General features: G+C 52.4%; 2 protein-coding genes and 1 long non-coding RNA gene across 4 annotated transcripts in view; 2 read left to right on the top strand and 1 right to left on the bottom strand.

The window, feature by feature from the left end:
• The window catches only part of LOC309529773, a 405398-nt gene that overhangs the window by 286975 nt on the left and 104790 nt on the right, over positions 1 to 13633 (bottom strand). The gene's annotated exons all lie outside the window — the stretch shown is intronic.
• The window catches only part of MAPRE3 (microtubule associated protein RP/EB family member 3), a 125809-nt gene that overhangs the window by 41441 nt on the left and 70735 nt on the right, over positions 1 to 13633 (top strand). The window lies entirely within an intron of this gene.
• DPYSL5 (dihydropyrimidinase like 5) overlaps positions 1 to 13633 on the top strand; it is a 38347-nt gene that overhangs the window by 420 nt on the left and 24294 nt on the right. The gene's annotated exons all lie outside the window — the stretch shown is intronic.

Below are 13633 nucleotides of genomic sequence, written 5' to 3'. Positions count from 1 at the left end.
GCGGCGGCGGCATGGCTCTCTCCCTGCAGGCGGTGGCTCTCTTGGGGGGGGGGGAGGCGCAAGACCCGGCCAGGACCCTTCGATCGCCCCCCCCCCAAAGCATGGGGCTGGGGGTGTCACAGACTCTGAGGGCCAAGAAGCATCTTGGACTCCGAGATGGAGGGGCAGGGAGTGGAGGGCAGCAGAGGCATCCCCTGCCCCCCTTGACCCACGGCGGCGGCCCCAAAGGCTGACCCAGTTGCCTTGCCCCCCCCCCGTAGGCCCCTGATGGACCCACCCAGCATCCCCCCCAGAGCCGAGTCAGGAGTAATCTCCTGGGAGCAAGGATTATGGCCTGATGGAGGAGTCAGGCCAGTTCACCCCATCCCCCTGGTCCCCACCCAGACACTCAGTCTGCCTGCTCCACCCCACCCCACAGAAGGGGGATCAATGGCATGCACAGCTGCCACCGCCACTGCCGCCTGTGTCATACCTGCCTCCTTTTAACGGGGAGGAACAATCGGATTCTTACTGCCGCTCCATTGGGGGGGGCATGGCCTGCGTGTTGGCGGTGGTTTGATATTGATTACTCTGAAGACGTTGGTGTCTCTACAGAAAGCACCACCCTCTTCCTATGCTTTGCTTTCTCTGGACCACAGGCTCCCCTCCTGCCTAAGTCCGGGGGGGGGCACTTCCACACTTTGCAATTGGCGCAGCTTTATTTTGTGTTGGAATGGTTCCCGTCCAGAAGGCACCCCAGGCTTGCAAAGGTTGACCCTGCCCCTGTGGCAGAGGGGCGTGTGCAGGGGTGCATCTTGCGCCCCCCGTCTCCTTGCTGGCTATGAGCCGATGCCTGTATTCCTGTGAACTGCAAGTAGCTTCTGTCTGGCCCCAGAAGGAGGATATCGGCAGCTGCAGAAGTAGGAACCACGGAATTCGGTGGGATTTGTTGCCTTGCAATCCACTGGATGCTGTGAAGTCTGATGCTGGCATCCATGTGTGCCATGGGGGGGCGGGGCAGATGCCCCAGTGTATCCTTCCTCAGTTTCCCCCTCCGGGAGTGAGCCTATGGGGTGCATGCAGGCAGTGGGCTGGAAAGCAGGGGAGAGATGCCTCGTAGTTCTGACACCTTGTCTTAACCTCTGGCTGCTGCATCGAAGAAAAAGCTGTAGGCAGATCCTGCTGTTTTTTGTTCTGGTTATTATTATTATTATTAATTTCCTAGTAGTTAGAATTTGATTGAAGTAAAGCAAGCAAATGAATGCAATGGAAATAATAGAAGTACAAAAAGCTGCACGGTAAATCCAGGAGAGACTTAAAATTAGGCTGGCAAAGTACTGGAAGACCATTAGGAAAGCCAAGTTTCAGGTAGTTTTGTGGAGGGGGAGTCCGGCTGTCTGCATCTGTTGAGCTATAAGATAAAATCCCACCAAACAGCACCGAATCTGGGTCCTCCGAGCCTTTGGCAACGCATAATTTATGAGTTAATTTTTCGGCTAATGCTAAATGCCACATGGCTTTTGTCAGAAAAAAACCAATGTGTCTATTTCCCACCCTTGCTTTAAAGCTTGCGAATGATCCTCAGGAATTGGAAACACTTTTCTGTGCCGCTCGGAATCCATCCAAGGCATAGGTGACAGGGCCGCCGCCTCTACCCAGCTTTCTCTCCTGTAGGGCTGGCCAAAGGACCACCCCATCATAAGGGTCTGAAGAAGATCAGAAGGTCTGCTGGGAAGCGGTGTCCCTGTGGGCACCCCAGCCCAGGGCTCTGCTGGGGGTCCTGGCCCTCCCCCCGTGTTGCTTGGCGATGGGACCGGGACAGTGGCTGCCTGTCAGAAGCAAACAAAACCTTGAGTCAGGTTGGCCTGTGCTGGGGGAGGGGTGGTGGAGCAGCAAACAATGGCTGTTTGGCCGCCAGCTTCCACACTCTGGGGAAAATACAATGCTTCTCTGTGTGGAAGGCCCCCTGCAAAATAAACGCAGGCCAGGGAGCCCCCCCACCCCCGCAGTAACAGTGCAAAAGGCTGAGGACAGGAGGGGTGTGGAGAAGCCTTTCTCTGGTGGGAAGCAGCGCTCTAGATTTGCCAGGCGCGCTTTGCTACCAACGTGGGTCCAGTTGCGACTAAGTGGCGATTTCTGGGCATCAGGTTGGTGACCACAGTTTAAAAACCTCTTCCTTAGTCCATAGATACAGTCATACCTTGGGTTAAATGTGCTTTAGGTTGAGCATTTTCAGGTTACGCTCCGCGGCGACCCGGAAGTAACTGAGTGTGTTACTTCTGGGTTTTGCTGCTCGTGCATGTGCAGACGCTCAAAATGATGTCGCGCGCATGCGCGGAAGCAGCAAATCATAACCTGCAGACGTGAGTTCCATCTGCTTCAGGATGCGAATGGGGCTCCAGAGCAGATCCCGTTCACATCCAGAGGTACCACTGTATTTCCATTTCCACTGTGTGTGTTTCTCCTTGCAGACTGAGACAAGTGCATTGTTATAAGTTATAACAAGCTGCAGTCAAGCAGTGTAGTTGAGGTCATAGAATTGTAGCGCTGGAATGGACCCCACAGGTCATCTAGTCCAACCCCCTAGCAAATAGACTCTTGTGGCAACCATAACCTCGATTCACAGTGCCATTTGGCTCCTAGCTGATATTGCTGAGTTTCTAACCCTAGTTGGAAGATGAGGATGGGCCGCTCCCAGGCAGCCACAAGTGGGGAGGAATAGAGAGAGGGAGGAAGAGGAGGAGGGTGGGCTGGGATGGTGGGGAGCAAGGCTGGGGCTCTGAGGCCGCCCTCCCTGATAGATGGGGATGGAATGAACATTCGCTTCCTGCTGAGAGCCCAACCTCTCGCCCAGGGATCTTGAATCCGCCCAGGTATTGCTTATTGCTTCTAACAAGCAATTCTGGGCATTCTGTGGCCTTTAAGACAAAGGCCGTCCATGACGGTCAGTGGTCTGGTTGGATGGTAGAGGGGAGGCTGCCGTGAGCCGGTGTCCTAAACTTCTGTGCTCTGCCTCTTTGCAACCAGGGTGTGGCATCAACTTCTGCTTGCTTTTGCCTGCACCTTCTGATTTCTCTTAAATGTTCCTGGGGGTGCTAGGCAGATGCCGGCTAAGGAGGGCTGAGAATGCCTTTCGCTCGCGAAGCTGTAACACGCCATTGACTTAGTTTTGCCCCGTTGTTTTATAGCTTCCATTGCCAACCTGTGCCCTCCAGATGATTTGTGCTGCTGCTCCCAGGGGCTGATGGGAGTTGGAGTCCAAGCATCTGGCTCCTTGTCATCCTGGGGAAAAGTGACAAGTGGGGTGCCGCAGGGTTCTGTCCTGGGCCCATTGTTGTTCAAGGTCTTTATAAATGACTTGGATGAAGGAATTGAGGGGGTGCTCATCCAATTTGCAGATGACACCAAATTGGGAGGGGTAGCTAATGCCGCAGGAAGCAGAATCAGAATTCAAAATGACCTTATCAGTTAGGAGAACTGGGCCCAAACTAACAAAATGAATTTAAACAGGGACAAATGTCAGGTTCTCTGCACTTAGGAAGGAAGAACCAGCTGCACTGGGACACTTGGCTTATTAGTAGGACACTTGAAACGGATCTTGGGGGTCTTAGTAGACCCCAAGCTTAACACAAGCCAAGAGTGTGATGATTATTTTTCGTTTATTTAATTTATATACCGCCCTATATTTCTTACACCCTGCCTACCTGACTGTTGCCCCAGCCACTCTGGGCAGCTTCCAACAAAAATACAGGAAAAAAACAACATCAAACATTAAAAGCTCCCCAAAACAGAACTTCCTTCAGATGTTTGCAAAAAATGATATAGCTGTTCAGTTCGTTGACATTTGCCTGGGGGGTGTTCTGCAGGGTGGGTGGAGGCTACCAAAAAGTCCTTCTGCCTGGTTACTTCTCACAGTGAGGGAACCACAATAAGGTCCTGGAGCTGGACTTTAGTGTCCAGGCTGAACGATGGGGGTGGAAACGCTCTTTCAGCAAAAAAAGAAAGGAAAAGCTAATGCTATTCTAGGCTGCATCAACAGAAGGAAGTCTTGTGTCCAGATCAAGGGAAGGAATAAAGGTAAAGGTAAAGGTACCCCTGCCCGAAAGGGCCAGTCTTGACAGACTCTGGGGTTTGTGCGCCCATCTCACATCTATTGGCCGGGGGCCAGCGCTGTCCGAAGACACTTCCGGGTCACGTGGCCAGCGTGACAACGCTGCTCTGGCGAGCCAGAGCCGCACACGGAACGCCGTTTACCTTCCCGCTGGTAAGCGGTACCTATTTATCTACTTGCCCCCGGGGGTGCTTTCGAACTGCTAGGTGGGCAGGCGCTGGGACCGAGCAGCGGGAGCGCACCCCGCCGCGGGGATTCGAACCGCCGACCTTTCGATCGGCAAGCCCTAGGCGCTGAGGCTTTAGCCCACAGCGCCACCCGCGTCCCTTTAAGGGAAGGAATATTCCCACTCTATTCTGCCTTGGTCAGGCCACACCTGGAATACTGTTCTGGGTGCTGTAATTTCAAAAAGTTGTTGACAAGCTGGAACATATGCAGAGGAGGGTGACCAAGAAGATCAAGCCTTATGAGGAGTGATTGAAGGAGCCTGGAAAAAAGTCTGAGAGAAGATATGAGAGCCATCTTCAAATATCTCAAAAGGCTGTCACGTGGAAGAGGGAAGCTTGTTTTCTCTAGCTCCAGAGGGTAGAATCTGAACCCATGGATTCAAGTTCCAAGAAAGGAGATTCTGACTAAACATCAGGAAGAACTGTTGAACAGTGGAATGGACTCCTTTGGAAGGTGGTGGACTTTCCTTCACTGGAGATTTTAAAGCAGAGGTTGGCAAAGACTGCCTTGTGGGACCATCATCAGCACATCAGATGGTCTTTATTTACCCTGTTTTTGCCTCTATTCTCAGTATAAAAATAGAGAGCTGCCAGAGGTTGATTTTTAGACTGCTTATCTGCTTGGAAGTGTAAGATGCTCCTTTGATCATTCTATTCCTCTGTTGTTGTTTAGTCGTTTAGTCGTGTCCGACTCTTCGTGACCCCATGGACCAGAGCATGCCAGGCACTTCTGTCCTCCACTGCCTCCCGCAGTTTGATCAAACTCATGCTAGTAGCTTCAAGAACACCATCCAACCATCTCATTCTCTGTCGTCCCCTTCTCCTTGTGCCCTCCATCTTTCCCAACATCAGGGTCTTTTCCAGGGAGTCCTCTCTTCTCATGAGGTGGCCAAAGTATTGGAGCCTCAGCTTCACGATCTGTCTATTCCTCTACAGTTCTTCAATTTTCAAAGCATCATGAAAAAACCTGGATCAGTGCGGGGAGCAAATGGAAAGTGTGGCATCTTTGAGAATTTCTGTTTTGTTGTACTTTGATGCACTTGGGCTTGAGAAGGGCGTGCGACTTCTTCCACTTTCTTGAGCCTCTGCAGGGTGTGTGCATGTGCTACACTGGGAGGTCTGAGCTCTGGGCCGGGAGCGTAGCATTTAGGCTCACAGGTTGGAATTGGCCAGAGAGGCTGGGAAAGGTGGGCTGATCCCTCTTCTCCCTTGAGCCTGATGCCCTTGGAGCTGCTACCTTGGTGCAAGGATGGGGCTGGGTCCTCTTTGGGGCACTTGGAGCCTGTTGATGCTCCTAAGGCTTTATGGGTCATTGGTCCAGGTGCCACCTGTGCAGTATCAGGGTCTTCTGAGGCGCCCTACTGGAGCCATGGAGGGAGAGGCTCCTTGTCGTGGTTCTTTGGTCCAGATTCCCCTTGGAGTGCGACTTCCCTCAGTACTAGGAAATGAGGTCCCAAGTGACACCATATCTTGTTTCTTGCTCCACAGCAATGGATCCAAATGAAAAGAAAGGAGATTCTGAGTAAACATTAGGAAGAAGTTTCTGACAGTGGAGCAGATAACATCAGAAGGTGGTGGACTCTCCTTCCTTGAAGGTTTAGAAACAGCAGGGTGACCGTCTCTCAGGGATTCTGTGATTCCTGCATTTCAGGGGGTTGGACTAGATGACCCTTTGGGGGGGTCCCTTCAACTCTACAGTTCTATGATTCCGTGAAGAAGCTCTTTGGCTGGGCAGGGTGTTGGCAGTCGGGGGCTCTCGCCCCAGCCCAGGGGCTTGAACCTCTGATGTCTGTAGCTTCCTAAGTGGCAGGTGACTCACCTGAGGGATTCCTCAGGTGTGTTCAGGCCTTCTCCATGAGGAGTTGTGTCGGCTCCTGGGTGAAGCTTGGGTCTGGAGGGCCTTCCCAATGGACTGCTGGTCTTCCGTATTTGGCTTGAGTGGAGGTCAGGGTGACTGGTGGGGGCTGGAGGCTCTTCCTCTTGCGTGGTGGTGGCAACTAGAATATCAAGTGTGGGTGGTCTGGACTCTGGTCCCGAAAGGCACCTTCCCTCCAGTCCAAACAAGCCATCCCTGCACGCAACTCTGCTGGTGCTCAAGCAGCCCTGCTCTCCTTGAGAAACTGCATCCCCATCCTGCTTCCCAGCTCTCTGGCGTTTGGGGTAGGGGAGCAACTGGGGATTGTGCCTAGGGTCTTCTGTGTCGAGTGGTGGTGCTCAGCCGCTGATCTGTGCCCCCCCTCTTAATGCCCTGGTCTTCTCTGGCAAGGCCTTTGCCTCATTGACAAATGAATCCAGGGACCTGCAGGTCTTACTTCAGCTCAGGGTTGGGATTCTGGACTCCGAGTCATAATCTGAAGTAGCAAAAAATACTGTGTCAATCATTGGAAATACAAAATTCCCACTTTTTATTAAAGTCACAAATAACACTGCAGGAGCTTAAAGACCAACAGATTAATTATGGCACCAGCTTTTGTGGACTGATGCCGTTGTAAATTTGCTAGTTTTCAAGGTGCCTCAGCACTGTGGGGAAGGTGGGTGGGAAGAAGGGCAAAGACTCTGTCTATCCAGCCTCTCAGTCAAAGGCTGCCTTTAATTTATTGAAACAATAAGATCATATGAACTCCAGGCCATCATTCCGTTCAGCTTTATTGTTTTCTTCTGCGGCATCTCATGAAATGAGAAGAATTACCCGCTGAAGGGGGCTTCCTCCTGCTCCTGCCTCTCTTCCTCTCCAGAGGTACCAGGGAAAGGTGGTCTTCTGCCTGCCCTTCAGACGGACGAGTGAGGCTCCTGTCTCCCTCAATAGCTTTCCATGTTCAGGCTGACCTTTGCCCACCAGGTGCCCCCTGGGCACTTTGGACAAGAACTCCCATAATAGCTGGGCTGGCGGGAATTTGGAGGAAACTTGGTTGACTTCAACACAGTTCCAGGTGACCAGAGCTGGTTTCTGAAGGGGAAAGGGGCAGTTTCCCTTGCTGACTGGGAACACGGTGCAAGCAGGAGGCCTCCAGTCAGTGCCAACTCCTGTCAAGTGGGTCACAGATGGGGTGAGAATGGTGGTGCTGAGGGGCTGATTCCACTCCCTTTCCCAACCAAGACACTTCTGTCTGTAGCCCAGTCTGGTGGGTGGGGGGCGTCCCCCTTGGATGTTGGTCTTGAGATTCCCAGCAGGAGGGATCTGTGCTGTCACTTTTCCTGTTGAGGGTGCCACACCCTGGGCAGGGCACCTGAGCTGGCACAGACCCTGATGAGACATAGGCAGCGGCCATGGTTCCATCTAGCCCAGTGTTGTCCACACTGACTGGCAGAGGCTGTTCAGGATTTCAGGCAGAAAATTTCAGGCAGACACTCGGCTAGAGCCCTGCTGGTCTGGCTCCCTGAACACTCTTCCTTTGTTGCCTGAGAGTGGCTGCTGCTGCTGCTGCTGCTGCAAAGGCCTTTAGCCAGAAGGGTCAGCAGGGAGATGCGGCTCAAGCAAATCTTTTCCTGGAGGGGAGGGATTCTTTGCGTCTCTTGGGGGAGGGTGTCACCCCTTGCAAGGGGCTAGCGTCTTCTCCTCCAAGGTAGGACCATCTTTGCCTCTGGTGCTTCAGCTGACCTGGGTCTCCTCCAACCTTTTTGATGCTGAAGAAGTTGTGATGTTTGGTAGGATATTATCATGCCTCCCCCAAGGAAAACACAGGACTTGGGTTCCAGGCTGCTTGTCGTCTTCGTTGTATTTTCCTGGACACGTTTTTCCAGGTTGTCCAGGTCTTCCTTAAAGTGTGGCACCCAGAATTGCCACAGGCCTGTCCAGGAGAGAGTGGGACTGTTGCTTCTTGTGATCTGGACGTTGTGCTCCTGTTAAGGACACTGGAGAAGCTGCATTAGCTTTTCTCTTGCAGCTGAATCACACTGGTGGCCCCAGTCCAGCTTAACACGCCCCGCCTCCCCCCCCCCCCGCACACGAGGTGCTGCCAAGTCATGTCTCTCCCTTGCATTCGATTTGGCTTTGAACCTAAATGCAGCGCTTCACATTTGTCTCTGGTACATTTGGCCTTGTTGGTTTTGGGCCAGGAGTCCGTGGTCCAGAGGGAACTCTAAACTGGAAAGAGGGATGCATCGCTCTGGAGTCCCAGCTGATGAAATTTTGCCGCCAACCAAGCAAGCAAAATTGGAGACTTTCTAGCAGACAAGCGTGAGAGAGGGCCAGAGCACCCAGACGCAGCTCCGAGTCGCCGGCTGTGAGCTCACCTAGGCCGCCAGGATCCTGCTGGATCAGCGTCTTCATCACAGCCTCTCCTCCCTGCGGGGGGGGGGGGACTTGACTAGCCGCCCCCTTTCTCGTCAGTGGCCTCCTCTTCCTGCGCCACTGTGTCAGCCAAGGTGTGGCTGAAGATGCTGGACTGGCTGTGGCGCAGCGAGAGCGTCCTGAGCATGGAGGCGCTGCTGGACCTCCTTGCAGGCCTCTGGCCCGACTGACACGCGGCTGCAGAAGGAGACGCTCGCCTCTGGCTTCCTCAAGTGGGAATGAACCTCCGGGTTATCGAGACCCAGAGTCAGCCCCCACCATATCCTCCATGCTTGATTATTCCTTGCGCTTCCTTCTTGCCCTTGCTTCCAGTGGGGTGAATGCTGCCCTTCAACCTTCACCATTAAACCGGCTATGCCTAAATGGGGGCCGTTGCCTATCTATGAGTTGCCTCGAGTTTTTATAACTGGCTGGGCAGGCGGCTGAGAAGCCTCTCCCCAAAGTAGAAATGTGAAAGCCTGAAGAAAAAAGCAGAAAAATTGGGGTAGGTTTGTTCCAAAACAAATGAGGGGCAGGGTAGCAGAAAAAAATGGGGTCATGGTCGCATTTCCCCAGTGTTTTCTGGGGCCTTCATATCTCTACCCCAAAGCCTCGGGCAGCAACAAAAAAGAGCAGAAGCGTTTTCAGGGGGAAAAACTCCATGTGCCATGGTCTGAATAATAATAATGATGATGATGATGAGGATAATACCCCACACATTTATACCCCATCACATGACCCAGCAGCCTAGGCAAAGATTTGAGGGGAGGAGTTGAGCGGAGGCAGCTCTTGGGGCTACTCTCTGTTCCAGGGTCGGCTGGGTCCCTTTTGTGTGTGGGGGTGTGTGTGCCATGCTTTTGAATGCCAGCTGCTGGAAACCACGGGGGGGGGGAGTGTTGCTCTTGCCCTTGAATCATAGAATCATAGAATCATAGAATCATAGAGTTGGAAGAGACCACAAGGGCCATCGAGTCCAACCCCCTGCCAAGCAGGAAACACCATCAGAGCACTCCTGACATATGGTTGTCAAGCCTCTGCTTAAAGACCTCTAAAGAAGGAGACTCCACCACACTCCTTGGCAGCAAATTCCACTGTCGAACAGCTCTTACTGTCAGGAAGTTCTTCCTAATGTTTAGGTGGAATCTTCTTTCTTGTAGTTTGGATCCATTGCTCCGTGTCCGCTTCTCTGGAGCAGCAGAAAACAACCTTTCTCCCTCCTCTATGTGACATCCTTTTATATATTTGAACATGGCTATCATATCACCCCTTAACCTCCTCTTCTGCAGGCTAAACATGCCCAGCTCCCTTAGCCGTTCCTCATAAGGCATCGTTTCCAGGCCTTTGACCATTTTGGTTGCCCTCCTCTGGACACGTTCCAGTTTGTCAGTGTCCCTCTTGAATTGTGGTGCCCAGAACTGGACACAGTACTCCAGGTGTGGTCTGACCAGAGCAGAATACAGTGGCACTATTACTTCCCTTGATCTAGATGCTATACTCCTATTGATGCAGCCCAGAATTGCATTGGCTTTTTTAGCTGCCGCGTCACACTGTTGGCTCATGTCAAGTTTGTGGTCAACCAAGACTCCTAGATCCTTTTCACATGTACTGCTCTCAAGCCAGGTGTCACCCATCTTGTATTTGTGCCTCTCATTTTTTTTGCCCAAGTGCAATACTTTACATTTCTCCCTGTTAAAATTCATCTTGTTTGTTTTTGCCCAGTTCTCTAATCTGTCAAGGTCGTTTTGAAGTGTGATCCTGTCCTCTGGGGTGTTAGCCACCCCTCCCAGTTTGGTGTCATCTGCAAATTTGATCAGGATGCCCTTGAGTCCATCATCCAAGTCGTTGATAAAGATGTTGAATAAGACCGGGCCCAAGACAGAACCCTGTGGCACCCCACTAGTCACTCTTCTCCAGGATGAAGAGGAACCATTGATGAGCACCCTTTGGGTTCAGTCAGTCAGCCAGTTACAAATCCACTGAGTGGTAGCATAGTCAAGACCGCATTTTACCAGCTTCTTTACAAGAATATCATGGGGCACCTTGTCAAATGCCTTGCTGAAATCAAGGTAGGCTACATCCACTGCGTTCCCTTCATCTACCAGGCTTGTAATTCTGTCAAAAAACGAGATGAGGTTAGTCTGACATGACTTATTTTTCAGAAATCCATGCTGACTATTGGTGATCACAGCATTCCTTTCTAGGTGCTCACAGACTGTTTGCTTAATGATCTGCTCCAGAATCTTCCCTGGTATTGATGTCAGACTGACTGGGCGGTAATTATTTGGGTCCTCTCTTTCCCCCTTTTTGAAAATAGGGACAACATTTGCCCTCCTCCAGTCTGCCGGGACTTCGCCTGTTCTCCAGGAATTCTCAAAGATGACTGCCAGTGGTTCTGAGATCACATCTGCCAGTTCTTTTAATACTCTTGGATGCAGTTCATCTGGCCCTGGAGACTTGAATACATCTAAACTAGCCAAATATTCTTGTACTATCTCCTTAGTTATTCTGGGCTGTGTTTCCTTTGCTGAATCATTTGCTCCAAATTCTTCAGGTCGGGCATTGAGTCCTGCTTGGCCACTGTGAGGGCAGGGGGGTGGGCTTTGGCCTGATCCCTCAGGCGGACAGGCTCCTCTCAGCTTCTCCTTGTTCTGCAATTGCTGCTAGAAATGTGCCGTTGCCGTTGTGTGCTGTGCCACGAGAGGGGCTTGTCTGCCTCTGGATCCTCAGATGTCTCCCTGTAATGACTCTTCTCTTCATCAGGCTGTCAGCGCTCCCTGCAAGGACTTCAAAACAAAGAACGGAGGGGGGGTGTCTCAGGCGCTCCTCCGATGTGTCACTGCTTGGCATCTGCACCAGCCCCCGCTTGCTCATTAAGCTTTCCCCCAGCGTTCCTTCTTAAAAGGGACCTGCTTTCGTCTGTGCTGCAGCAGTGCACCAGGCAGCCTTGGGAAAGAGTGGGGGGTCTTGGCAAGTGGGGGGGGGTCCCAGGCTCTCCACAGGAGGGTCTTCATGTGCCTGTGGCCCCAGGGTGCTCTGTGTCTGATCTTGCTTTCCCTCCTCTCTCGGGGCAGCTGCACCGCCCTGGGTCCTGTGGGGCCTTTGGAGGCAAGAGAGAGGGCGGAGCCTCTGTCCCCCCCTCCCCCCGCTGTGTGTCCTGAGGAGGAATTGGGGGTTACAGGCAGCCTTGCTGAGAAACAAGTGGGGGGTGGGTGTCCTGCAGGACCACTACAATTCATGGACAGCCTAATCCCAGAGGGGCCCCAGAACGAACTTTAGTCCAGATTGCTTTAAGAAATTGGGTCTTACGTGACCCAGTTTGGGTGGCACGACTCAAAGTGGGTATTTTGTTGTATATATTTTACAAATCCCAAAGTTTGAGAGTCAGTAGCACAGATGTTGTAAAGGTGTGGGGATCTGTTGTGGAGCATCCCCACTGAAGAACAGAACAGAACGGGTTAGCCACACCCAGGGTTCAAAACTACTGGTCCCTTGCGACCAAGCAAAGATGCCCATTTGGTGCCATTATGGTGCCCGACGTCTCCACTGCCTGGGGGTCCCTGGATCTTGACTAGATTCACACTAGCAGTGCATCCTGTCCATAATATTTTATCTGCACAATCAGAATGAATTTCAGGAAAAGCCATTTTGAAAAATAGAAGTTTCAAGCCGTCTGGCCCCCAAATGGCAACTATCTGAGCTTCTGATGCTGCCCAGAAAGGTCCCCCATGACAGCTCAGGGCTCCAAAAATGTTGGTCTGCCCCCGGTTGGGGGACATCTTTGCCCCATGTGTCTAGTATTCTCGCCTGCTAGGCAGGGACTCTTGTCCTTGCCGGTTCTGGTGGGGCTGCAGCTGACTTGGGAGGATGGAAAGGGCTGCCCTCTTCTGCTGTTTGAGCCTCAGCCCTGCACAGCCTGAAGGAGCGGCCTGGGTCTGGTTTGCCCGCCCTCTGAGCATTGTGCTCAGCACCCTCCTTGACTTTGCAAAGTCTCCTCCCCATTCCCTCCTTCCTCCTGGAGCCCCTAAAGATCCTGCCTGGATGGGAAGAGCCAGCTCAGGGGCACAGGAGTTTGAAATGCCGGCTTGAGAGTGTGTTCCTTGCAGGGTGGGCGCAGCGGGCCATGGGGAGGGGGCTTGAACAATGGGGAGGGGACAAAGCCAGGGGCTGTTCTACACTCCCAGGACACAAAGACTTCTTTCTTTCTGTGTGTGTGTGTGTGTGTGTGTGTGTGTGTGTGTGTGAAGGGGCTCTCGCTCTCTCCCAGTTGTTTCCTGGGGAGGACAATGGCCAGCATTTACCCATCCCAGTAATAATAATAATAATTTATTATTTATACCCCACCCATCTGGCTGGTTTTCCCCAGCCACTCTGGGTGGCTTCCAACAGAACACTAAGATACAATAACCTATTAAACATTCAAAGCCTTCAGATGTCTTCTAAAAGTCGGGTAGTTATTTTTCTCTTTGACATCTGGTGGGAGGGCGTTCCACAGGGCAGGTGCCACCACCGAGAAGGCCCTTTTCCTGATTCTCTGTAACTTGGCTTCTTGCAGCAAGGGAACCGCCAGAAGGCCCTTGGCGCTGGACCTCAGTGTCTGGGCGGAACAATGGGAGTGGAGACGCTCCTTCAAGTACACTGGGCCTTTGAGGCCGTTTAGGGCTTTCAGGGCCAGCATCAACACTTTGAATTGTGCCTGAAAACGTACTGGGAGCCAGTGTAGGTCTTTCAAGACCGGTGTTATGTGGTCTGGGTGGCCGCTCCCAGTCACCAGTCTGGCTGCCGCATTCTGGATTAGTTGTAGTGGCGGGTGGTGTTCTGTGCTACCTGGGTGCTGAAGGAGCCCTGAGCCCTGCGCTTATGTGTATAAAAGGACCCCTCTGCAAGGAGGGGAAGGAGTCTTCAGGTGGAGGGTGCTGAGGATTTATGCTGTGGGAAGAACGGAAGGAAAGCAAAGACATGGATTGTGGGTCCAAGCAAGGAGGAGAAGGAGGCAGCCAATCCGTTTACGAATCTGTGAGTCACCATAGCACTTTGCATTTGGTTCCC

Source organism: Podarcis vaucheri (assembly GCF_965113315.1).
Source record: "Podarcis vaucheri genome assembly, chromosome: 3".
NCBI lineage: Eukaryota > Metazoa > Chordata > Lepidosauria > Squamata > Lacertidae > Podarcis > Podarcis vaucheri.
Note: the sequence above shows the minus strand (reverse complement) of the source record. Positions and strands in the feature narration are given on the sequence as shown.